This window comes from Esox lucius, chromosome 17 (genome assembly GCF_011004845.1).
Source record: "Esox lucius isolate fEsoLuc1 chromosome 17, fEsoLuc1.pri, whole genome shotgun sequence".
NCBI classification, from domain to species: Eukaryota; Metazoa; Chordata; class Actinopteri; order Esociformes; family Esocidae; genus Esox; species Esox lucius.
In genome coordinates this window covers 826,620-835,827 of record NC_047585.1, presented here as the reverse complement: position 1 = coordinate 835,827, position 9,208 = coordinate 826,620, and positions in this window count along the sequence as shown.

Here is a 9,208-nt window from a genome sequence, read left to right as displayed (position 1 = left end):
CTAGATGAATACCAAAGCTTTACACTAAAGAGTGGCCTACATTAGGACTTTTCATGTGTCACTTACTACTCAGTCTTGTAAGCACTTTCCATCACAACAGCGAAGATTTAACTTCTGTGGTATTTCAAGGACTAAAGCACATACTTTTCAGTGTCAACGTAAATCTTACGTGTCCTCATCACAGGTTTCCATTGCCTAAAAAGCGACATTTCCAGGTCTTCTAGAAATGCAAACTCAGTGCAAACTTTCAAGTGTCTACTAAAGACTAATCTCTACAGCACGGTCTATGATGGCCCAGGGGCGTGAATGTGACCAGAAAGGCTTAACGTCTCCACCCTTGATGTCTTGCCAGGTGGGCTCTCGTCGCTACTTGGATGCCCTCCCTCCAATGCCTCTCGGGGGCGGAGTCACTGGTTTGTTGTTGTCCCTCTGTTACGCACTTGTGCAATTGGGCTGTACTCTGCAGGCAATACTCGGCCCTCATTCAGGGTGGTTGCGGTTGGTGGGTTTCCCTTTGTTTGATGCTTGGCAATGTGGGTGGATTGATTTCCTGCCTGTTGGGCCCTGTCTGGGGCCACAGTGTCACTGGACCCCCCTGTCTCAGTCCCAAGGTCTTAAGCTGCTATATTATTGTGCTGGGGGAGTAGGGTCAGTTTTCCTTCTCCACTAAGTTCTCTTTCTCCACTATAAATCCTTGTTGATATGAGGAATGCATTTTCTGAATTTTCCCAGTCTCCTGTTTTGAACTTAGGAGGGCATGAGCTGGACTTTGTTGTTGTGGACATGGTGATACAGCAGGCCTTCTGGAGGCCATTTTGCTCTACTTTGAACATGTGCAGAGAGTCTACGCGGGTCATGAAAAGGATCGAAAGGGGGAGAAGAAAAGCAAGCAAGCAAGTTTATTTGTATAGCACAATTCATACAAAGAAGCAATTCAATGTGCTTTACAATGAAAAAGAAAAAGTATATACACTCCCCTAAAGGATTATTAGGAACACCTGTTCAATTTCTCATGAATGCAATTATCTAATCAACCAATCACATGGCAGTTGCTTCAATGCATTTAGGGGTGTGGTCCTGGTCAAGACAATCTCCTGAACTCCAAACTGAATGTCAGAATGGGAAAGAAAGGTGATTTAAGCAATTTTGAGCGTGGCATGGTTGTTGGTGCCAGACGAGCCGGTCTGAGTATTTCACAATCTGCTCAGTTACTGGGATTTTCACACGCAACCATTTCTAGGGTTTACAAAGAATGGTGTGAAAAGGGTAAAACATCCAGTATGCAGGCAGTCCTGTGGGCAACAATGCCTTGTTGATGCTAGAGGTCAGAGGAGAATGGGCCGACTGATTCAAGCTGGTAGAAGAGCAACTTTGACTGAAATAACCACTCGTTACAACCGAGGTATGCAGCAAACCATTTGTGAAACCACAACACGCACAACCTTGAGATGGATGGGCTACAACAGCAGAAGACCCCACCAGGTACCAGTCATCTCCACTACAAATAGGAAAAATAGGCTACAATTTGCACGAGCTCACCAAAATTGGACAGTTGAAGACTGGAAGAATGTTGCCTGGTCTGATGAGTCTCGATTTCTGTTGAGACATTCAGATGGTAGTGTCAAAATTTGGCGTAAACAGAATGAGAACATGGATCCAGCATGCCTTGTTACCACTGTGCAGGCTGCTGGTGGTGGTGTAATATTGTGGGGGATGTTTTCTTGGCACACTTTAGGCCCCTTAGTGCCAATTGGGCATCGTTTAAATGCCACGGCCTACCTGAGCATTGTTTCTGACCATGTCCATCCCTTTATGACCACCATGTATCCATCCTCTGATGGCTACTTCCAGCAGGATAATGCACCATGTCACAAAGTTCGAATCATTTCAAATTGGTTTCTTGAACATGACAATGAGTTCACTGTACTGAAATGGCCCACACAGTCACCATCACCATCTCTCACCTTTGGTAATTTCCTCAACATGAGCATATTCAGTTTTGGGATGATCAAACAATATATTTTCCCCTCAATAGCTTTGACATTGGTATTTATGGTTTTGAAACCGACTGAAGTGAGGTTAGAGACCTAATGTTGACCCCATTGTTGATGGTAGAACAATCTGGATGTCGATAGAACCACAGATGTGTGATTTCAGGTTTGCCTGACCGCCACTATTTGGGATGAAGAGTTGGATAATTTCCAATTAAGTGAATCAAGTCATTAGGGTTTCAGCAGGTCACTGGTGAAACCCGATTGTGTTTTTTCCCGGTTCATTATTATTAGGGTGTCAGCAGTTCACTGGGACCAAGCAATTTCCAATGAACCCCCAAAGTGGCGCTATACAGTTGGCCACATTTGCAAGCTCACATTGCTCACTGTGTGACTAAAAGTCTGAAAAGAGGTATGCAAAGTAATCTCTCAAATAAAATGTTTTCCATTGGAAACCTTAAAACTCACCATGATGGGCATAATCCATGGCACATTTGGTACTACTTGCGTTCATATGTGTTTCTCAGCGCAAATTTCAAGTGCTGTTTGATGAAACCCACTAAATGCTGCTTACAGTTTAATTAGGGTTTCAGCAGTTCACTGGTGAAACCCTATTGTGTTTGTTCCGGTTCATTAGGTGTGCTTGCCAAAGGCAAAGCACAACTATAGATTTCTCCCATACTACTTATTATTATTATTATTATTATGTGTGTTTGCCAAAGACAAAGCACAACTATAGATTTCTTCCATACTTCTTATTATTATTATTCCTCCAGCTCTACAGCCTAAACGGTAAAAGCTATAAACACAAAACCAACGCCAAAACTTCCCACATGCTCGAATTCGGGTTGCTTGAGCAGATCTTTTTGATACCTGTTATACTTTTTAAACTATATAAATATTTAAATGAGCCACCAATGTATCTCAATGGGAAAAAAGTGTCCATTGACTTGAATGGTAAAAAAGTAAAAAATTCTGGACACATCTCCTCCTACACTTTTTGAGCTATCAAGTCTAAACCAATGCCAAGATGTTCAGTCTGACCCAACTCGAGTTGCTTGTATTCAGATTTTTAATACTATGTTTACTTTTGTAATTATAAACATTCATATATTGCATACATTAACATGTTTCAATGAGAGCCAAAGTAATTCAGGTTTCAATAAAAAAAAATCATGCTTTAGGGCCAGTCAACATTTGATAACAACTTAAAGGGTTTGAGGCTATTCTAAATAAGAATTATATTACATGTTTATGAACAATTTACTGTATAATTGCTAATTTACATCGTTAGGATATAACTGGGAATTACTCTTGAACCGTTCATACAACAGACACAAAACCAACTTTGTTTCACATGTTTAGCCTATGCCCAGTTCATATGATGGAAGGTTTATTGATTTTACAGATGCTAATTAGCGTAATTAGCATAATTAGGGTGGACTAGCTATTAGGCTGTATCTTTACCAATGCTGATTTGCGTATTCAGCATTAATTTGTTTTTAGGCTGTATCTTTTGAACCATTTGAGCTACAGAAAAAAAACATACTCTCATTCAAGAGTTTACACTACCCCGAGATCTTAAAATGAAACCTTTATTGATTTGTATGATAATTAGCGTATTTAGCGTTAATTAACTATTAGGCTGTATCTTTTGAACCGTTTGAGCTACAGACACGAAACACTTTTTGTTTCACACGTTTAGGCTATACCCACTACAATTTATGAAAGCGTACTTGGTTTTACGTATGCTAATTAGCATAATTGGTGTTGATTAACTATTACATTGTATCTTTTGAAACGTTCAATCTACAGACATGAACCCAACTTTGCTTCCCCAGTTTAACTATCCCCTGTTCATATAATAAAACAACAATACATTTTACGTATGCAATTTGCATAATTAATATGAATTATCTATTAGGTTGTTTCCTTTGAACCGTTTGTGCTACAGACACGAAACCAACTTTGTTTTACACGTTTAAGGTATCCCTAATGCGATTTAAGAAAGGGTAATTGATTTTACATATGCTAATTTGCGTAATTACCATACATTTCCTATTAGTTACCCTGGCTTCCTATCTCCCAATGCATCATGCATATAAAGTCAAAATCCTAAACAATATCGCCCCTGCCTACCTCTCTGAACTTCTTCTTCCTTATCAACCAACACACACACTCAGTTCCAGTACTGCAGGACACCTCAATCCCCAAGTCCAAGCTCAAAGGCTTTGGTGACAGGGCATTCTCAAAGGCTGCTCCTCATCTCTGGAGCTCTCTCCCCAAAACCATCCGTGACTTGGAGACTATCCCCATCTTCTGTTCGTTTTATGTATGGAAATTTGCGCAATTATTGTAAATTAACTACTAGGCTGTATCTTTTAAACCGTTGGAGCTACAGCCACAAAATCTACTTTGTGACACCAGTTTAGGCTATCCCTATTTCAAATTTGGAAACGTTTGTCGATTTTACATATGCTAATTTGCATAATTAGTGTTTATTAGCATATAGGCTGTATCTTTTGAACCATTCGAGCTACAGTTACGAAACCAATTTTGTTACACCAGTTTAGGCCATCCCTACCTCAAATTAGGAAACGTTTGTCAATTTTACGTATGCTAATTAGTGTAATTAGCATGAATTAGCCATTAGGCTGTATCTTTTCAACCTTTCAAGCTACTGACATTAAACTGATTCTCATTCAAGAGTTTTGACTGTTTCCATTCAATGTACTGACATGTTTATTGATTTTACACATGCTACTTTGCATAATTAGCATAAAGTAACTATTACACTGTAGCTCTTGAACCGCTCGAGCAACAGACACAAGATTAGGTAACCCTTTTATTAGCTTTAACTATGTCATGTATGCCAATTTATGCTAATTACTCTCACCAACAGTATCTATTGAGCCTTAAAAAAGGTCATCAAACCTTTCAATAGATAAACACTATTTCAAACCATAAATACTTTTTAAACAGCTAGCAAGCACAACACATTTTCTTTAGGAAATGTACTTGTCTATTATTATTAGGGTTTCAGCAGTTCACTGCTGAAACCCTATTGTGTTTGTTCCGGTTAATTATTATTATTTGGTCGACACTTCCTCACAATTTCCATGTTTTCTCGAAAAAGGCTTTGCCAGTAAATCTGCCACCAAATGCATTTCCTCTCCTCCATTGTGCGTTAAAAAGACAACAGGGCAAGCACTACATCTAAAAAAAAATCTACCTCACAAAAGAAAGGTTAAATAAATCTTAGATGTTCCTACGTTAATTCCTAACTAGTTTTACCAGTTAGGTAGCTGGCTCTCCGATCGCACCACCTGAACAATGCCCCTAGGCAAGCTAGAAGACTTATGTATCAAAGAACAGGCTCATTATGGCAAACTCGAAATCGGATTGGTTGAAGAATATGACAATCAACAACCTCCTCCCCATTTGCTTCAACAGAAGATGGGATTCACTTGAAATTCTATAGGCCCTCAGGATAGATTATCACCCGGAGACAGCACATGTGGAAAATCTGACTGGAAAAATCTCTGATTTCTCTGAGCTGCACTGGAAACAGCACAACTTTGTAAAATATATCTAGCGTTAATGAAAATATATATTAAATTATAAAAATATAATTTTCTGATTCTGACATCACTAGGCCAGCAAAAAAGGCCTCTGGTCAGCTGCAGTTTCGCAAAATATCTTCTTGTGTACCAAATAATAACTTTATCAAGTCATCAATATTTTGTAATTATTAGCGACATAAAATCTTAACTAGCGTGTCATTAATTACCATTTCGGAAATTCCCGACGTAGTTCAAAAATACAACCGTGTTCCCAATTATCGTCTACCTTACTATTTTGTTCAATTGCATTATATTTCATTTATGTTGTAAATGAGAGACTAGAGAGTTTTACCTACCTTACTTGCCTTCCAGTAAATAAAAAAGACAACTTAACATTACATGATGTCTGGTATTTCACGATTTGCAACTTGTCTGCTAAAGATTGTTTATCAAACAAAGTCAGATACAGGTGACAAGATAAGTTACTCAGAGACAGGAAGGTAATCAAGATTTCAACTTCCGGTTAGATTGGTGAATCGTCTTGTTAAACGGTCTTATCGCAGGAACATAGAGTCAATAGAGTCTGTGCACCAGCGTAGTGACAAACTTCCGCTTTTGTCTAGAAGTCGGTATTGCAGTTTCCGGTTTACTTACTAATACTCATCCGCATTAGTAAACACCTAAACTCACAACAAGATGAGTGATGCGGTTGTACGAAAAAAAAAGAAATATAATGTACGTGACTCATTTAAGTTTCAAGGTACAAGTAGGGCATCATTTTAATCAGGAGAATGTCCTCTTTTTAATAAAAGATGGCTTGCGCCATTCAATTACTTCAAACGCTAGACTAGAAATAGTCAGAAAAGGCGTTTATTTTTTTTTTTTTATATACTTCCACGTAACGCAGGTTTAAGCACAATTAATACCATATAGGACCAGATGTTTACTTCCTATGCCAGTTTTTATTTTTCAGTTTCGTTGTGAAATGAGGTTACAGTAGTAAAATAAAAGAGGAGACCTGTTTTGGTGCTTTTTTGAGGCTATGGAATTTTAAGCTTCATTCAGGTTGGAAGAGGCTGAACGAAGGTTTGTTTCAATTCACATGCTATGGGGACGCGCTCAGCTCAGCCAGCGTTCTTTTGCCGTTTTTGAGGCTAGGGTGAATTTTTATGCATTCTATTGTCCTCCCTAATACTACACTAAAAAGGAATACGTCGCTAACTAGCTTAGCCGATAGCCGGCCAGCACATCACAGTAAACTACTTACCCTCGTAGTTGTCCAGATAACTCAATACGTAGAGTTTGAATCCCTTTTTCCGCTTGCTTGTTGGAGCAGGGGACCAGGCATCAACAATTCGATGGACATCACTAATGCTTATTTTAGGCAGGTCTTGGAGACATCTACTAAAAACTGAAATTTTGGGCGACGCGGGTGATCGCCTTAAGTAAACCGGAAACTGATATGCCGACATCTGGCTAAAGCGGAAGTTCGTCCATACGCTTGTGCACTGAGCCTATAGCCGTCATTTTTTCTGTATGATCCTTGTCAACATACGTACCAAGAATTATTATTATACCTTTATCCTTGTAGGAGATGTGTCTATATATGTGCAAAACCATGCCCCCTCATGCCCCTTCATTGGTCAATGTTTTTTGACATAATGGTGTGGCTGAAGACCATGGTCCCTAGATACCAAATATCAATATGGCATCTATTTCCTTGCATATATATATAGTGTTCCTCCTCGCATAAAGGAGCAGATTCTGGTCCTGGAGCTGGTTTGTTGCCCTTCTACAGCCCTGTCCAGCTCTCCTTGTGTAACGGCCCGTCTCCTGGTATCTCCTCCAAGCTCTTGAGACTGCACTTGGAGACATGGCAAACCTTCTTGCAACGTCACATATGGATATGTCCTTCTGTAGGAGCTTATTTTGGCCACAATAATCACGTACTGAAAATCTGATATTGTGACAGCCCTACTTTGAAACTTACTACACACCTCTTGGTCAATAATAAATATCCAATGCTGAATGATCATATACAGTGGGGAGAACAAGTATTTGATACACTGCCGATTTTGCAGGTTTTCATACATACAAAGCATGTAGACGACTGTAATTTTTATCATAGGTACTCTTCAACTGTGAGTGACGGAATCAAAAAATCCAGAAAATCACATTTTATGTTTTTTAAGTAATTCATTTGCATTTATTGCATGACATACATATTTGATACATCAGAAAAGCAGAACTTAATATTTGGTACAGAAACCTTTGTTTGCAATTACCGAGATCATATGTTTCCTGTAGTTCTTGACCAGGTTTGCATCCCCAAAGAATGATGTTTCCACCTCCATGCTTCAGGGTTGGGATGGTGTTCTTGGGGTTGTACTCATCCTTCTTCCTCCAAACACGGCGAGTGGAGTTTAGACCAAAAAGCTCTATTTTTGTCTCATCAGACCACAGAACCTTCTCCCATTCCTCCTCTGGATCATCCAGATGGTCATTGGAAAACTTCATACGGGTCTGGACATGCGCTGGCTTGAGAAGGGGGGCTTTGCATGCGTTGCAGGATTTTACTGCGTTGCAGTGTGTTACTAAGGGTTTTCTTTGAGACTGTGGTCCCAGCAATCATCAGGTCATTGACCAGGTCCTGCCGTGTAGTTCTGGGCTGATCCCTCGCCTTCCTCATGATCATTGATGCCCCACGAAGTGAGATTGACCGTCATCTTGAACTTCTTCCATTTCCTAATAATTGCGCCAACAGTTGTTGCCTTCTCACCAAGCTGCTTGACTATTGTCCTGTAGCCTATCCCAGCCTTGTGCAGGTCTACAGTTTTATCCCTGATGTCCTTACACAGATCTCTGGTCTTGGCCATTGTGGAGAGGTTGGAGTCTGTTTGATTGAGTGTGTGGACAGGTAACGAGTTCAAACAGGTGCAGTAAATACAGGTAATGACTGGAGAGCAGGAGGGCTTCTTAAAGAAAAACTAACAGGTCTGAGAGAGATGGAATTCTTACTGGTTGGTGATCAAATACTTATTTCATGCATTAAAATACAAATTAATTATTTAAAAATCATACAATCTCTCACAGTTGAAGTGTACCTATGATACAAATTACAGACCTGTACATGCTTTGTAAGTAGTAAAACCTGCAAAATCAGCAGTGTATCAAATACTTGTTCTCCCCACTGTAGATGTATTTTCCTTATTACCGAACATGACTTTGTAGCGCTGTGGTTAGGCATGCACTTTCCAAAGGGAAATTTTAATGCTTGGTTCGTATACCGCCTTCCCAACAAAATGTTTTGTTGTCTGCGTCTGTTCTAATGTTTTGTATTAATAAGGCAAGAGTGTCAGGCAGATACACAAAATAAAAAACATTATTATACAATACAATAAACAGTATCGTTTGCACTCAATAAGTTAAACATGATCTGGATTCGATCTTGCACCATAACAACTAAGAAATTGGAAGTCAGCAACCCTAACAATTGTGCCATTGCAGGACTTGCAAAGCTAACAACTATGCCACCCTCTCCCGCCACGGCGCCCCCTCCTGTCCCGGCGTCCCCTCCCACCCCGGCGCCCTCTCCCGTCCCGGCGTTTCCTCCCGTCCCGGCCGCTCCGCTGCCCTGGACCGTTCCGGCTGTTT